Source organism: Oxyura jamaicensis, chromosome 1 (assembly GCF_011077185.1).
Source record: "Oxyura jamaicensis isolate SHBP4307 breed ruddy duck chromosome 1, BPBGC_Ojam_1.0, whole genome shotgun sequence".
Lineage (NCBI taxonomy): Eukaryota > Metazoa > Chordata > Aves > Anseriformes > Anatidae > Oxyura > Oxyura jamaicensis.
Genome location: NC_048893.1, coordinates 64,693,448 through 64,711,591, shown reverse-complemented (window position 1 = coordinate 64,711,591; position 18,144 = coordinate 64,693,448). Strand labels below are relative to the sequence as shown.

Below are 18,144 nucleotides of genomic sequence, written 5' to 3'. Positions count from 1 at the left end.
GAGACCCCTGCAGATGTGGTAAGGGGGCAGATGTGGTAAGGGGACAGCTGCAGCTAAGGCTGGAACCGGAGCCTGGTGGCCTGGTGAAAATGCTGCTAAGTGGGTAACCGGGCACAAGATCTTCACTCAGGTTCCGTAAAAATACATGTGGCAGTACCAGGAAAGCTACACTCTTCGAACAGCCAGAGATGGATGGTGTTGCTGACTGCAGAGCTTGGGCTACAAATAATAACCGTGGTAGCACTGGCTTCATCCTGACTGCTGCCTAGGAAGGGCAATATGGAAAAGAGTAAGAGCACAGACAGCAACAACAGTAAAATAAATAGTAGCCTGATGAATCATTCATGCCAAGGGTTTATACAGTGCTTTACCTCTCCAAAGCACTGTGCAAAACATTAGCTGATTAACCTTAGTTAATAATGCAGGTCATTAAACGAAGTGGAATGAAAACGGTTAGAGGAAGTGTGGAGTATGAAGGTTCCTGAAATGATGAAATGATTTTGCTGGCTTTGATGGAAGGAAAAAAATTTCTTCCTTTAGGGTTTCAGTGTGTTTGCAGTGTAGGTGTTATTACTGCAGTTTTAATAACCACCTGCTTAATTCCCTGGAATAGGAGATGACATGCAGCATAGCCAAAGGTGTCTTGTTTGCTTGAATAACATCTGCAGTTATATGAGACTAATAAAAATGAGAATTATCACCAATCCTATGTTTCAGGGGAGAGAATGATGGCCAGCTTCTTGGAAGAAATCTTACTCCTTCAGCTGTTCACTAGCAGGATTATTTTTTGCACATTCCTTTGCAAAACTTAGCAATTGCCTTTGCTGGGAGATGGGATATGGTTATGGTGTGACCTACTGCTTTGCCTTAAGCAACAGGGGATGATGAAGCTCTTCTGTCACTCAGTGCAAAGGAATCATCAAATGAGCGTGGCAAGCAAAAGACTGAGAATAGTGCAAGTGAAAGCTAATGTTTTGAACGGGCTAAATCATTTCCCTGCAGCACGAAGATAGGAGTCTTTGGCAGAGAATCACTATGCAACTCGATTCCTGGCTGTGACATATTTAGGCTTGCATTATCACCTGCTGCCCACACGTATGTGGCATAAGCTCCTCAGAGAACCTGTGAAGAGATGCATTTTCAGTCAGCTGACCTGAATCACTTCTTTGTTGATGAGCCCCTGAAACTGCTGGAAGGAGAAACGTTTCATGCCAGACCAGTATAACCTCAGACCAAGCACGTAGCACTGATTTCCCAAATTCAAAGGTTGACTGACTGTATCGTGTAAGGCAGGTTTTCAATGTACCTGCAACCCGATAACTTGGTATCTCGCACAAATACAATGCAAGCAATTGGTGCTGCAGATAAAGCCAACAACCTTCAAGAAAACAGCGATTTAATAGACTACTAATAGCTTTGATACCTTTGCTACCCTCCTTATAAAGGACTACAAAAGTCTGCATTTCCTTATGACCCGGGGTACTGTCACTGTAAGCAATGAAAGCTATCAGACCTCCTTTTTTCTCCTTTTCCCCTGTCTAGCTCTCCTGAGGATGGACGATCCTGGCAGCTAGACCTGCCCCAGGCTTTTGCCTTTTGTTTTCCTGTACTTTTCTTTTGGCACAATTCAGAAGTTTTCAGTGTTGTGCTTCCACAATCACATGCTAAAATATTTGCACAGCTGTCTGATGACAGAAAAGGGGAGAGAGAGAAAATCCATTCCTCTGTTATTTGATTTAAAAAAAAAAAAAAGCGAAACAAAACAAAAAACAACAAAACAAACAAAACAACTACCATCACCAACAAAACAATCAGTCAAAGAAAACCTACAAAAACAAACCCACAACCAGAGTTTAGCACAAGGCAATTGTAAAAAAACCTTCAGTTTGTTCTGCTCTTTCACCCTGTCTGGTTTTCCCCATGTCCTTCGCCTTTCTCTTCTCATACACGTAAACCCACCCCTTCATGCTTCTCTTAAAATGCTCAGGGGTTAAAAGCCCGTGGGGTTAAAACGCCCGTGGGACTCCACTGCCCACCTGTGTGCGCTCCTTTCAGCCAGCTCCTGGAGCACAGAAATAGGACCAACTCCTACAGCTATCACCAGGCATTCTTCAGGCAAAATTCTGACTGAGGTTGGTGGAAGTTTTGGCAGAAGGACTGCAAAACTAATTACATTCCTCCCCCAAGTACATATATTGGATGGTGATGAGAGATGAGAAAATACTGCCTAGAAAGAAAGTCCATTAATAAATGAGAACTAGATGCGGGGAAGAACAGTTGATTGAATTATTTATAATGCAGTTATAAAATTGCTGAGTTGCTGGGCTTTCCAGAAACCTATCAATAACAGGCATGGCCATAGCAGCAGTTAATAAGAGCACAGACAAGCAGGAGCAAGGATCTCCATGAAAATCAGGTATGGAAATATTTCGCAGAAAGCCTAGCATAGCTAAATCATTTAGCACAGAATGTGTTTTAGAGAGGTTCTAATGGGCTTGAAAAGTCATTGTGAGTTTTTGCAAGCAGTGCACCACAGAATTTCAAGCAAAAACTGAGCAAATGTGGTCCCCTCTTTTAAAAAGAGAAAAACTGCATAGGTGCTCCCTGATAAGGCTAACTGTAGATCACAGTGAAAAAAAGGAAATATGTGCAAAACGTGTGTAAAAAGTATCACTGTGTAGTGACACTAAGAGCAAAAATGAATGCCAGTATTTAAACGAACAAATCTCGCCAGAGATTTTTTGTCAGAGTTATCTAATTAGTGACCAGTGATGACAGCAGATGCACTACATTAGACACTTTGTTGCAATGTCTGGAAAATTTAAAATTTAACTTTTCAAATCTTCAGTGCCTAAAAGAAGTAAAAGTGAAAAGGCCAACAAGACCTTTTCCAGCCTTGACATCTCTAATTCACATGCATGCACTCCCACTGCAAACAATCCACTCCCTTCCTACACGCATAAACACACTCCCTGCCTTTATCCTGCCCTCAGACCACACACACATCTCTATCCGCTTTCTGCCTTTCGCATCAGCCAGCCTCCTCCCTCGGACACAGGAACCCCTTCTCTGAACCAGCTCCTCAAAGAAAGGTGTGTTTCCACCCTGGTCCATCAAGTCTGAGAATTTTTAGGGGCTTATAGACGTCCCCAGTCACAAACTCCAGACAAAGCAGTCCTTTCTGTGAGGGAACTTCACACCCAGGAATGTGGTCTGGACATTTATGGACAAAGGGACATTCATGTTCCCGCTCCTGTTGCCTCTTAATCCTAAAGGAAGAACAAATGTGCTGACATTAGCCTTCCAGCTTGGTTTAGGAAATGTGTCCTGCTGCGGATGTACGTTTACGGTAGTTCTCTTTTTGTTTGTGGTTTGAGACTGAGGTGTGTAGGCACAGGGACACGCTGTCTCTGTGCTGGCCTGGATTCAGCAGTCTGAATGTCATTTCCAGCCCGTTAGCCTCTGAAGCGTTCCGCTCGTGAAATTAGCTTGATGAGGCGACTGATGAGAAAATGGCGCTTATTAGCTGCTGTCATTTTTATACCCTCTTCCATAAGTAATGGTACAGCAACCCTCGTGATCCCATTAAACACTTGTAGCTAGTGCTCTGACTGTGAAACGATAAAGCAGCAAACAGCCGAGGCTTCTGCATGCTGCAGGCCAAGCCCAGCCACCTCCTCTCCCCTGCATCCCTCTGCAGCTTTCATAACTCCTGGTAACCCAGCACTGTTCCTTCTCAAGATTGTCTTCTTCAGGGGACAGCTTCAATTTGAATGGCTTCATGCTATCACACCCAGGGGCACCAAGTCTCTTCCATCAAACCAAGCATAAAAATGTCTGGAGGGGAGGGGGGTCGGCAAGACAGATATATTTAATTATATGTGCCAGCCGGCATTTCCCCTATGTAAGATTAAGTGTGCAGTGCAGTTTCTGACCTAATTCCATTCTCATTTAAAATCATTGAGGAAGAAGCCATAAAATGCCCACTGTAATGCAGATTTTTATAACATGCTTTCATATTTCCAGTAACCTCCTGTCTGTATGGAACCAGGTGCCCGTAACTCTGGGTGTACTCATAACTAGTTTTTGAACAAGCCACTAAGCCGCCATGCAGGGACCGGGAGGACGCTGTTAAAGCCCAGCATCTTCAGGGTGAAGGCTCCAGGCTTCCCGGGACCGCCCCTAAATCAGCTTACCTGCTTTGCAGAGATACTTCTACACTGCCCTATCTTGCAGCATTGTCATGGCCACCACTGTACTTGGTGATGTTCTCCAAGTCCCACATTTCAGAATCACATAAGCGCAGGAGAAATGTAACTTCTCCTAAACCAAATTAAATTACAAATTTCTTTTAGTATTGGAGAAAAGCTTGGAAACTGAGTCTGAAGGCAGAAGCAAAGATGAGTAACAAGAGTTTCATTGTTACTGTTATTAAAGTTGGAGATTTTTGTAGCCCACTCACAGTTTGTTGAATTTGGTTCAAGTCTTTCTAACCCTTCTGTCTGATACTGCTGCTCTGAGCAAGTCCCATCTCTGCTGCTTCAGATTATATTGGGAAAAAAAATGTACTTATTCCCCTGCCATGACAGGATCTTTAATATGTGGATTTTGGCATCGGGAAGCCTGTCCCTATCCAGCAGGTTATGATGAGCCACCGCCAGAGAAAGCTCAAACAATTTGAATTAAAAGTGAGGACAGGAAAGTTAGTGTGGGTTTTAACTGCTGCTTGCTTGTTTTCGTCCTTACCACCTATGTGTACAAAGAGCTGTGTTTGTTACGGGCATCCTGAGAGAGGAAATCTGTCACCTTAAAAGAAGCTCTTGGCATTAGGAGAGAATAATATGGAAAGCAACAAAGAACCATTAATGACATTTTATTAAGAAGATGAGATAAATAGTCTCTCGTAAACAAGTGGTATTATTTAACTATCCAATGATTTGCTTTCCAAAACAAGCCGGAATTGTTCATTGTCCAGCAAAATAACGCCTGCTCTGCAGTTCTGACTTCTCTAAATAGAGCACAGAGTCTGTAGGTCTCTGCGCCTGCAGGCTGTCCTACCACATTACTAATGATATTTATGTCAATGCTGTAATAAAAACATTTTAAATAAGTAGAAAACAGCAATGGTAAGGCTGAGAAAGGATAATGTGAGGACTTTTTAGTTCAGGAGACAGGAACAAAGGAAGTCTGCCTGCCCTACAGCTTCCCCGTAGCTGTAGACGGGGCCTCACAGACACACTTGCACTTGCTCATGTTGGCAGAGAAAAACCTGGCAGAAACATACCCCATTGCTGCCTCAGCTGCTCGTTCACCTGCTCGGAGACGGAATTGTATCACCCTGTCCTAGCCGTTCTTCAGACACTGGTGGGCACGTATGGGCACTCAGATGTTTACCAGAACAAGGTTCCTTTTTCCCTGTTTGACATGACACAGTGTTTCCCAGGGGAAGTGACGGCTCCCTCGGGATGCTGCCAGCATTGCTACAGCATGCAAACGATGTGGATCTGTGAGGGGAGTAGCCAAAGGTGCGCGTGTGGGGAGGAAGCACTCGCTGTCTAAAAGAGCCTTCCTTGAGAATGGGTGGCTTACCCTGGTCGGAGGCCTCGGAGGAGGAGGAGGGGGCATGCGAGCATTTGGGGCTCCCATTGCCGCTCAGTTCCCACAGGAGACCACTGCTGCGTTGCCATGGCAGTGGTGACGAATTGGCAGCCAGAGCCAGCATCGCCCGTCTCCCCCAGCCCCTGCGCGATGATGCTCGGGGAAAGACGTGCAGAAGGAGCTTCGCATCCTGGTCCCCATCTCCTTTTTACTTTGGCTTCACCTTGCAAAGCTAAAGAAAGAGAGAATTGCCTGTGCAGGCTCCCCAAGGAGAAACGTGTGCGGAGGCAGGGCCCGAGGAGCGGCGAGGGGCTCTGATTCGGGCGCTCGCCCTGACAGAGGCAGGCAAACTATGAGCACCTGTCGGGGAGGAGCTGACTTGTGTGAGAAGGTCACTTCTACAGCCTTGCTCTGTGAGTACTGACCCTGCTGGCCTCTCGTGCCTTCCGCTGAAAACGTTATTTATCATTTCTTAGCGATGATAAAATACTGTTTCTCCCTGCTTTTAAGGGGAGGGGTTTTCTATTGTGCTAGCTCCTTTAAATAGTCTCCATGCAAAATCTGTGAAGGTGCTACTGCTGGATTTCCTCTAGGCATGAAGTCCTGCAGGGGCTGCAGACTTAGCCACTTGCAGCAGGTTTCTCACCTGCTGGCACCAAGCAGGCTTAACTAAAATCTGCATGGCAGTACCTGCAGTTTGCAGTCAGAGCAGCACAATCCACACCTGAATGCATTGGTAACAGGTTTTGCATCCTAGCCATCTGATAATAGTGCTATAGAGATCATTTAATCCATGATTCCAGCCTTTGTTATACATACTCATTTGTTTTTGTTAAGATTAAGAATTTTAGCAGTAAGCAAACCAAATGCCGCTTGGAACAGGTGCAGAAAGAGTATTTTTCTTATGTAGGATACAAATAATTTCTGTCCAGTGAGCCAAACAGATGCGTCAGATAAACTGCTGATAAAAAAAGGAATGATTATATTGGCACAGATCCACCACACTCTACTGTAGCACATGGGTATCATAGGCAAGCATACAAACAGACAGTAGGAAACATACAAAAGCCATGTGTGAGATCAATCTAGTATAGCTAACAATAGGCATCTCTAAATGTATTAGGGCTACAGAGCAGTATGAGAACCAGTTTTAAATTCACACTGGCAAAATATTAATTGAATCTCAAGATCCATGAGAATAATACGCTGCTTTATAAAAAACAATTATGCATTTATATTAAAAAAAAAGGTTAGGAAAAAAAAAATCAAAGGGATCTGGCACACCATAGTTCTGAAATCTTGGTTAAACGGCAACCCACTCGCAAGCAAGCTAAGATTTTCTTTTTCTCCAGATGAATTTGATGCTTGTTCTGTTCCTTGGCCAGACAGCAGCACTGGGGCATCTGTGGCTGTAATCTCATTAAGACTATTAGGCTGTGCTTGTGCTTGTGTTCTGTTGCTGGCATGGATTTAGGCAGACACATGATCCTCAGAGCACGGATGGCTCTCACAGTTGAGAGGAGATGGGCTACACTGTTTTTCATGAGGTTTGAAAATATTATAACTTCTGCTTTGGAAAGACTCTGTCTGCAAGCCAGCCGGAAAAGCAAATAGCGACAGGTCCACTCAGTCCACACAGAAAAGGGAAATTTATGAACATAGTTACTGTTTGTGGTAATGGGAGTCACATGTGTAAGTTCTCCACACAATGAAGGCAGAATACACTCCCTTCAGTGTGTAAATAGCATAAAGATGTGCCTGTGTGAGTGTTGGCATGAGATGCTGGACTACAACAAGAAAAACAGAAATCAGAAATGAATTATTTTTGTTCATTTTTCCATCATGAATTATTTGTTCATTTTCCACCCCAAGAACCAGTTCTGTGTTTTGCTTTGTTACAACTAACACAAGCACTGTAGCTTCTGCTTTTTTTGGAACATTTCACCAACCTTTAAAGTATTTTGATGGGAAGGGATGTTTCTAGGGTCAGACGCAAATTCTTCTCATTCCATTTTATTATATTACGCTTCGTTACAATTCCTTAGGACTTCTTAAGTACCCGTTTTTCCTTTTTGCGTTCCTGCATCACACAGATACTAACAGCTGGTTATGTTGCTCTTCAGCAGTGGCGTTTAAGTACTTCTGCATGTAACAGGGTTTCCAGTCCCTCTGTGAACTCTGCACATGCAGACCTCCTGCACATAAGCCAGTACCGGTTTATGTCATTCGTGCATGAGCCTTGGGAAGCCGTCTTTGCTGAATGAATGCCAGTGTACCACACAGATCATAAATATGTAAAAGTAATGGGCCCTATCCCAACAAGCTCAGATTCAGAAACGTTTAGCAGATGTTCTGGCTGTGGGGGAGGAAAACAGGAGATGAATAAATACAATACTGCAATAACAAATACTTTGTTGATGAAGCCACACATGAATTAGAATGACAAACACACCCTACCAGGACTTTGACCTACCCATAAAATAACATAAACATGTTTTATTAATAGTAGTTCCACGTTTTCAGGATCAATAAAGTGACTTCATCGATTTACTTTCCCCTTTTTATTAATACTTCTCTAAACAGTGATGAATTTGGATGGAACATAGGTAGAGTCTTTTTTATAGTTTGCCAAAGGACAGATCTAATACTACTAGTAAAACAGCAAGGTTCTCAATGAGGACCCCAGACAGAGCCTTTTGCTAGAAAGCCTAACCGTGGGTAAGGTAAGAGATTGAAGAAAACTTCCAGACTTTTTTGAGAATCAGGCCTGTTGGTTATTTCTAGACAACAACACAATGGAGCTGCTCCACACAGCTTTTTTAGAGGAGTAAAATGATGATGTTTTAAAAACAAGTATACAAAACATGGCTCAGGCTCTTTCCTAATCCAAACTCAAAATAGTAAACATGCCAAACATGCCTTCTAGACCTTAATGCATACTATGTAGAGCAAACCAGACCCAGGGGAAGCCCTGCACAGGCAGCTCTTGTGCAGGACTCGTGCAGCCCAAATTAGGTCAAGAACCAATGAGATGTCTTGGTGACGATGTTACAGGACTTTCTTTCCATTCTGCTCGAACAAGGCATATTTAAATCCTTTTCTTTAGTCCTTCTCAAGGAATAGCTGAGTAAAAGGAACTGCTGTACTCATGATTTTTTGTTTAATATATTAATTGCCTAGCATGACAACAGTTGTCTTCTTGCATATTTACATTTTGCTCATTGGAAAGCCCTTGTCTTTCTGCTTTAGGTGATCTTGTACATCTTTACACATCCAGCTGTTCTATAAGCAACCGTGAAGTCAAAATCATCTGGGCTACTCTTCCTTACTGGCCTGTACAGTTCTGGGAGGGATTTTTCTGCCTTTGTGTAGCCTTTCTTTTAGGTTGTCTCTATTAAAAAAAATTACAGTACAGTGTAGTGAAGTGAAAGTTGTGTGTTTCTCATTAGCTTCTCATATGCCCACAGTCCTGAGTAGTAGCAGCAAACCTGACTGCAATTTTAGATTTTACTACTTGGACAATCTGTGAGCAGTGAAATTACCTGGAGTGTGTATGGACAGACCCAGAGCCTCTCTAATTCCTAAAATACTCCCAAATGCTCAGTTTACACTCAACATTCAGCAGATTTGCATGTAGCTGCAGGGAAACTTTCCTTATGCGTTCCTATCTGAATGTGTATTTTCTTAGCCTGGAGGATTAGAAATGTTTTTCTAAATGCTCAAAGTTTATTGGATCAGTGGTCTGGCTTTTTATTGCCCTGTCAAGCTGGAGGAGTTTTGACCTAGAAAAGCCTTTACGTTTACAGGGTGAGCCAATAAGTAGTTTTTCAAAGTGAATTAGACTTGTATTTGCTTTCCTGTAATGAAACACCACTAGCAATTTATTTGGAACTCAGCTGCCACCCCTGCACACAACATCACTCCAGATTAGTGTGTACTTGTGTGTTCAGGGGTGGCGGAAAGGGTTAAATATTTTCATTTTATAAATATTACAGTTACTCGAATGCTCATGTGATAAATATCCACTTGCATGCAGGAGGATGTAGGGTGCATGATGACTTCTGCCTTGTATTTCAAAGACAAATTGAACACCTGTGTTATTGCTTAGGGATTAAGCTCTTTAAGTTTTCCCCGGAATTGGACATTTTTTCCTGCAGCTGATGCAGAAGACAGCAAATTTTAAGACCTCTGTAGACTAGATTTTCTCTGCTGTCCCTCAGTTTCTTCCAGAAACATTGCTTCTTTTGGAAGCATTCGGCAGCTGGTTTGTATACAGATTACTTTTACATAAAGCAAATATGCCTTAGCTATGCAAGTAGATGTGAGCATCAGAAAATAAGGCAATATAACCCATCAAGGAGATCCCGCATTGTATCGCCTCCAGCAGGCAGTGATTTAAATGCAGTGACTTTTAGCAGAAACAATTCTGTACAGGAGACAACAGTTCTGGTTAATGGAGAGCATTTCAAATGCTTCAGTGGCGCTTTGCTTTCATGTTGGGCGTTGGCTTTTACAAAGTGGCACGTATGTGGAAAGCGCATTAAACCCTCTAGCACCGTAGACATCACGCTAAGATGTACAAACTGAAGAGGAGTTTGCCAAACACACCAAATGCTCCTTACTACTGGTATGCTCCAGCATACCAGTGGTAAGGCCTCAACTGGGAGCGCACTGCGTGCTGTTCCTGGCAGTGAAATTCAGGACAGACGTGGACTAAACTGAGAGCCTCCAAAGATGAGCAGCACGAATCACCAGAGGTCTGACAACATAACCTAGGAAGACAGATAAGAAGAAATGACACTTAGGCCTGGAGAATGTAATAATAAGTGACACAGTAAGTCTTCATGCAACTAAAAGGCTGCTGCAAAGGTGAAAGGAACAAATGCTTCCTTTGTCTTTGATGGGTAGCATGAGAAATAGATTTAAATTATGGTAAAAGGGATCCAGGTGAATCACTATAGAAAAACTAAAGGCAAAAAGAGTGAATCATGAGAACAGAATGGCTTGCCTGGATAGACTGTGGTATCTGCAGCGTTAGAGGTCTTTAAGGGGTAAAACAGATGGGGCAGAGATGCTTTCACAGGGATGGAGTTAGAGGACCTCTCGGTATCCCTTCCAGCCCTGTAATTCAGTGATTGCCTCCTCATTTGAAAATTCCCTTGCTGATTTTACTCGTTAATTCCCAATGTGTCCTAGACTCTGGTCCAGGACTGTATGCTTCTAATAGAATGCTCTGTTCTCAGTATTTAAAGAGGTTACCAGTTCCCACAGGACTGGCCGTGCACCTGGCAAGTTCTGAGTTTTGGAAGGCTGTCAACAGAGAATTCAAGATTCCTTGGCCATTCTAACTGTGAAAATAGCTTTGATATCATGGAGAAACTAAAAACTTCTTTGGATTTTCTTCTGTAACTTGCCTTCCTTTCTGTAATCCTTGTCTAACTGGGAGCAGTAGCTGGCCCTTATGAACCTTTAGTTATTTTAGAACCTGAACATATAAAGAAGGCAGGCACTATTTTTGTATATATTGATTTTTTTGAAATGGGGCACTGTGCCATAACCTGACCTTATTTTGAGCAGTAGCAGCTCACCTCCTTTTAAGAGCTGAATCCTGAGCCACGGTGTTTTTCCCTGGGTTGATTTGGGACTGCTGCCTTGACTGCTGGTCAGCTTACTGGAGGTGACTTCTGGAGCGTGAGGTGCCCAGTTTTATGGTGCTTGCAGGCACTTGTTCACAGGGAATCGCTGCTTTGCTGACGCAAGGTGATTGTTATCTAGCCCAGTGCAAAGCAGCAGTACTGTAAAGGCCTCAGGAAACAGACAGTGCTGGGCTCACCTTGCACACCACAAGCCTGGAACATCAGAACTCTGTAAGGCTGAGCTGCGGGGTTTCAGTTTTCTTAGTTGGTTTATACGGAGTAGCCATTTTGTACCAATATCCCAACCCCTCGCTTTTGTGTGCTCTCAAGGGTGTGTTTTATTAGCCTAAAGTTCTGTATGGTATTGCCTTGCACCCTCCCCCCCCTCTGAACACCACGTGCACGCAGTAAAAGGAGACATGCAAAGGAAGCACAGTGCTTTGTTTTTGCTTTAGTTCTACTTGTTTAAACCCTTCCTCTTACAGTGCATTGTGAAAACTCCTCTGGGAATCTGACAGCATAATGATGCAAATAACCCCGTCATATGACTAAGCCTCTCTGTTGCTGGATTCCAAGATATCAAGGCAAAACGTCCAAGTCTTGCTGTGGATGGCATAGGCAGCTTCATTCTTGAGTGCAGATGGATCTCCAATTCCCTAATGGGAATTGCTTGGGTCCTAATTAGCATTTTACAAAGATTACTGTTAAACTGACAGCCCTCTTGATTGTTCAGAGGCAAAGTGCCTAGCCTGTAATCAGCGGATGCACTGTATGCATTGGCCTCTTCGAGAGCGTTTAAACATGTCTTCTATATTGCCATCTGTGAACCCTCTCCTCCACCTGCTTCCATCTTGCAGTAATTTAACACATCCTCAGCCTGCAGCTTTGTAGAGAAAAGCACCTTGATCTTTTGGTTATCAGCAGTCAATACGAGCTGCTGCCTCCCCTGCAAAGATCTGCTACACCACTGAACTTGGGTGCCTTCAAAAGGGGGAATATTCACTAACTGCAGGTCTTACTGCCCCTTGGCACCTGCATGTGTACGAACATAGGCACCTGCTCAGGTAAGGACAGATGTCTTTGCCAGATTTTCCACCATGTAAGCTGAGTCAGCTGGCTGTGGCTCTCAAGAGATTGCAACCAGTAGCTCTAATTTCTATGCTCATGGAAACTACATCAGTAAATAGGGTGGGCTGAACCAAGTTTGTATCAGCCAAAGGCTTTCCTCCATCTGTTCTCCGACAGGGATATAGATAGTGATTTGGGAATTATGTACTTCTGTCTGATACGTGTCACAGCACAATATAGTAAGAATTTCCTCTGCCATGTCCTGAGCTCATTTGGTACATCTCTTAGGAGCGGTATCATTTTGGTTTGTATCTCATTATTGCAGTACCTGACTGCTTTTCAAGCCAAAATCAAACCCCAAATCTTTAACAGATTACAGAAATCAAAAATTCTCTTAAGGTAGGGTTGGAAAACTGTGGCTTTGGTATGAGATTAGAACTGTATGGCTCTGGATACAAAAGGCATTTGAAATACCTCTGCTGGAAAGGCCTATTTAAAGAAACACTGGTGTACTTTCGTATTACCATTGCCATTATCATATAATCCTGGCTTTGCACCTAATTCTTAACTCCTGGATTACTCACGGTGCTTCTGTATTGGTTTGCATTCCTGCTCTGTTCGGGTGCATGTCAGCTGTCTCCCCTGGCTTATGGGCATGGTCAGCTGAGTGTGGCAAAGACAGTTTATACACATGTACTGCTTATATACAGGAAGTGGTACAGACAGGAGTGAAATATATCTAAGTGGTACAGAAACATGTAAGCACACACAGACGTGGGTGTATGTATATACTGAGTGAAGTGCTCTTCCTGACAGCCAGCTCAGATGCAGAGCATCCAGCCTGGGAGCAGTACTTTGACAGCATTTAAAAAAGCAGGCGTGTGTGTACCTATAAGCCTACCTGCACACATACTAAACGCCTGTACCGCCCCAGTGCCTTCCTGCAGGGCAGGGTTTTGTCAGCTCCCTGCCCACCCAGCACCTATGCTGCACCAGCGTCACCCGAGGGACCAGCCAGTACTTGGGCCTTCCACGCTGACTCAGTGCGGGAGACGGGGGCAGGGGAGGCGGCACGCACCCTCTGACGCGATCTCTCGCTTCGCAGCGCGCACACGAGGCCCAAACGGGAGGGTTGCCATGCCCACGGCTCCGCGCCCGCCCCAGCCAGCCCCAGGCACAAACATACTTAGCCCTTTCTCGGCGTGACCCTGCAGGCGCCCGCCCGGCCATTTCGAGGCCCCGCTTGCCACCGCCCCGCGCCCAGAACCGCCCGCAGCCTTTAAGGCCGCCGCCGCTCGAGGACCCTCCCCCAGGGCCCCGACCGTTAGCGCCGCGCACCCACCCCCCAACGGCCCCCGCGCGCACGCCCCCGCCTGGGGCACTTTAAACGGTCGCTGCTTCGCCCCGCCCCCTCTCCATCGCCCCGCCCCCCCTTTTTTAACCCCCGCTCCGCCAATCCCGTTCGGCGCGCCCCGCCCCGCCGCCAATCACCGCTTAGGCCCGTCCGATTCGAGCGCGGGGGGAGGGGCAGTACCATCGCCACGGCGCGGGGGGGGTGAGGCGGGGGCAACCTCACCGCCCGGCCGCGTGGCTGTTACCGTCGCTCCCCCCCCCCCCCCGTCTCCCGGTGCCTTTCGGAGCTCCGCGTACCCGCGGGTGGGGCGGGAGAGGGGCGGGGCGCGCGCGGGGGGACCCCGCCCCCCGCCCTGCCAACGGCCGTCGGCGGGCAGCGTCTGGCCGCGGCATGAGGCCGAGGTGAGCGGGGCGAACGGGGCCGGGGGCCGCGGGGAGCCTCCCGGGGGCTGGGAGCAGGTCCGTGCCCGGAGCTGGGGTGTGCGGGAGCGGGCTGCGCTCTCGCCGAGAGCTTCCTTCTGCCTAGCGCCGGCGCGTCCCCGGGCGGCTGCCGGGGAGGTGCGCCGCGGGCTGCCCGCGGTGGGGATGGCGCTGCGTGGGAGGTAGCCCCTCGGTCACGGGGGTGCTGGTGCTGGGGGGTGCGCGCCCACGGCTGGCAGGCGGGTCCACGTCGGGATTGTGGCTTCGAGCCACCCAGAAGCCCACCGCGCTGATCTGCGGCTGGAGATGAGCGGCTCACGCTCTGGTTATAACATGGGTAGGTTTGTTCCTAGCTTGGAGCCTGCTGAGGTACTCAGGCTAAGAGCATGGGTGTGCGTAAGTGCTTAGTACGTTGTGTGCATTCGTACCCTAAGCTACAGCTGAGAGGTATGGCTAATTGGTGAGCTTGGAACTCCGTTAGCCCTTCAGGTAATGGACAGGGGCTCTCCTCCTGGAGGGGAGGTCAGGACGACATCTTATTTTAAGCTCACCTCTCCGGGTTTCAAATATCCTGCTTTTAACTGCACTCTGCTCACACTTAGGAGTATTCTGCAGACATGCCGCGTGTGAGAAAGCCGAGCTGGTTTGCAGGTGCAGGTCACCTTCGATAACGACTGCAACACTGCTACTTCTCGGAGCAATTCACTTACTGGGGCGTGCGTGGTGGTGTGGAGCTGGTGCCGCGCTGCTCCTGGAGAAAGCTGAGCCAGAGCTGGTCCTTAGTTGGATGTACTCCTCTCTTCTTGCAGGATTCCAGAATGGCTTCAGTCACTTAATCCACCCGTGGATTACCTCGCTTATTTTTTTCCCCACCCCGCTCTGCAAACACAATGGCCATATTGCCGGCGTAATCTTAAAGCGGTATTTGGAGCAGCTTTGGTTAGAGGCAGAGGGAGAGCCCTCCATGCTGGTGCCACCTTACTTGGGCAGTGATAGAAAAGTTCTGCTCTGACTGTCCCAGGAAATGGCCAGCGAGAGTAACAGCAGAGCCCATGCCTGGGCTTTCTTTGGTGTTATGGCTTTACTTCAGTGCTAGGACCGTAGTGAAGGCTTAGGCACTTTGATCCTGGTGTCATCCAGCTGTGACAACAGGCCAGTCAAAGCTGGTTTCAGCCATGCACTGATGCTCTAGGAGTCTGTTCGCTGCCCGTTGATCTACATCTAACCAGCCTGGGGTGGAAACGTCCTTTCACTGATGGATAAAATCTTCTGTCGGTGCAGCTCTCAGTCAGGGGTCCTAGCACCAATTCCCATGTACTAGTAAAGCACATGTGTGCTATTAGGGCTTGTCTGAACCATGTGGTCTGTTATTACATGGGCGTGACGTGCAGCTTTGCCAATGCACTGTACCACTGCTGTGATACTGCTGAAATACTCCTAACGTGGATGAAACCTGAGAGAGTTTTCCTGGGCGAGTGTTTTTACTTCAGCAGATGCTAACAATAACCTCGCCTTTCATTTAAAAGGGGAGGAGGGGCCGGCTCCCAGTGCTAACTCCAGGAAGTGGCTTTGGACATGAGCTCAATCAGGTGAGCATTTCCTGCATTTTGGAGGTCTCCCAGCAGTGCCAGAGCCTGGAGCTGACCTTAGGCGTGCTATCTAGCAGGCTGTAACTGAGACGTCAGCTGTAGAGGTAGAGATGCTGTTTGTAATTTCATAGGTGGCAGTAAAGCAGTAATGGTATCGATCCAGTGTTCATTCTGTAATTTGGAAAAGATGTGATAAGGTGCAAGAGACGGGTGCTGTTTATTTGTTAGGAGGGGAGCCCAAAACAGCAGGCAGAGCCGACATATGCACATCAAATCACCACCCTTTCCTTCCTTTTTTTCCTCCTCCCTCCCCAGCTGGATGACATGTTCTGTTATAATTGCACAAGGGAGGGGGAGAAAGGGGAAAAGTGCATTTGGGAGAATGCAAGCACATGCTCTGAGTGTATATGACAGATGGGCACATAGCTGGGGTCTGTGAGGGGTGTGAAAACATTCAGAGTCCAACTGAGTGTTCGGGACACACAGACACTGGGTTACTTGTCTGTTCCTCCTAATTTTGAGGTAGTTAGGATGGGAGGTTGGTAGGGCTCTAAGAGCATTTGGTTTCTTGGTGTGAACAGTAAATTGTGACGTGGATTGTACCTGTACACATTCTCCTGCCCATATTGTATCTTGAAGGGGCACTGTGAAGCTCTTATATGTCTTGTGACAGAAACTCAGTGTCCTGACATGGGAGCCAATTTAAGGAAAGGAAGGTTGCTCACCTCTGTGGACAGTCTGTCCTTTATTCCCTATTCCTTTTAGTTTATTTTTTTTTGGCTTAGCATCAAGAGGAAACTCAAATGTCTCTTCTTTATGTTCTGAGGTACTAGAGTTGTCTCCATTCAAATGTGTCCAGTGTGACTAGGAAAGGAAATGCAAGTTCTTGATGATTTTAGGCAGCAGTAAATTAACAACAGAACTGGCTCAATTTCTGGAAAGAGGAGCCTATTTCACCCCACCGCTCTCAAGGAGAATTCATAATCTTTCTGCTAGAGGTGTGCAGTGGCAGCACAGCTTCCTGCCGAAGGCAGAACCTGATTGCTCGAGCAGAGATAGCTGTTCTGAAAGTGTTGCTTTTGCAATGGACAACATGAGAAACTGCCCTGCCTTTCTGAGAAAAGAAAGGATGCAGATGAAAGCTATGGAAATAAGGAAAACCTTTTTACCGCATTCCTTTCTATCAGCCTGCCATTTCTGCCTTCTCCCTAGATCTTCATCTGGGTTATATGTTAACCTTTCTCCTTTCTTTCCCCGATAGCGTCTGTGAGATATGATCTTTTGTGTCTAGCCACATGGTTAAAACTAGTCTAAGCTGTCCTTGCTTTGTGTCTGTTTTTTTGACACTCAACCATTTAAAACAATGACCATTTTTATTGAAAATGGTGTTTCTGTGTTTGTTCACCATTAAGGCTTTTAGCAAAATCATTCCTACATGGGCCCTGCAGGTACTGGCACAGGCCAGTTGTCTTCTTGGTCGGTTTCTGCTGGCACCGAGTGGTATACTATGGAGAATTTGACATATAGTCCCAGCTGTCAATGCTGCCAACCTTCAGGCATCCGCTGAAGCCTACCTGTTTTCTGTCTTCACCTTGCTCATCCCAAAAGAGGAGTGGCAGATACGTGTGCTTTTCCCCCACCTTCCAAGTGAGTTGTGTAAGCACCTCTGGAGCTACCGGCCCCGAGATCTCCAGGGGGTTTCTTCCTGCCGACCCTGCCTGAACCACAACAACCAGGCAGCAGGCCAGTGCTTTCTGTCCTAAGCATGTTGGTGTTTTTTTTTTTTTTTTTTTTTTTTTTTTTTTTGCTATGCTTCCTTTGAATCCACTTGTCTGGTGGTCATCCCATCCCTTGAATTGGAGCCTGCGTGCAAGAGGTGTTTCCTTGCTCTGCTTCTGTGTAGCATACCACAAAGGGGAGTTCTGGTTTAGCCTGATCTCATACATTATTGTAGGGTACAACGCATAACTTCGGTCCTTCAGTTTTCCCTTTTTTTGTGCAGTTTCTAAAATTAGGAATGTTTGATGGTATGGGTCTTCTGCTGTGTTTGTCTGCAGCAGTATTCCAGTCATATGGCTTAATTAAAATCTGGGAAATAAACCACTTATTGCATCAACTTCCTCTTTGGCCAGCAGGAAAATTGTTCTGTATTACTGCCTTCTGCCCTGCTGTTTGGAAATAATTCTTCTGAATCTGCAGTGCTTTGAAGTGAGGCAAGGCTTGCTGGGAGCTGCTGTGGTTGAGGGAAGAGGGCATTTCAGAGCACTGAAGACTTTATATTAAAAAAAAAATAATCTATTCCTTTCAAGCTTTCCTTTAGTTACTTCCTTTATTGTTGTGGCAGTAATATGCTTTGGAGTGAACTTTGTGTGATGTCTAAGGAAGTCTTAGGGTATAATCCTCTACTCTTCTAAGTAACTTGTGAGCTGAAGTGACTTAATGGATATTTTAGTGATTTCCCTTTAAATTATTAAGATCTC

General features: G+C 46.0%; 1 protein-coding gene across 7 annotated transcripts in view; it reads left to right on the top strand.

The window, feature by feature from the left end:
- Positions 1–5,748: 5,748 nt before the first annotated feature.
- The window catches only part of MICAL3 (microtubule associated monooxygenase, calponin and LIM domain containing 3), a 162,388-nt gene continuing 149,992 nt past the window's right edge, over positions 5,749–18,144 (top strand). For 4 of the 7 annotated variants that reach the window (XM_035346406.1, XM_035346397.1, XM_035346393.1 and 1 more), the window contains exon 1: positions 5,752–6,011. The gene's annotated coding sequence lies outside the window, so the exon portion shown is untranslated. Of the gene's footprint in view, positions 6,012–18,144 lie in introns of all 7 variants that reach the window. The other 3 variants (XM_035346355.1, XM_035346365.1, XM_035346381.1) reach the window with 3 other exon arrangements.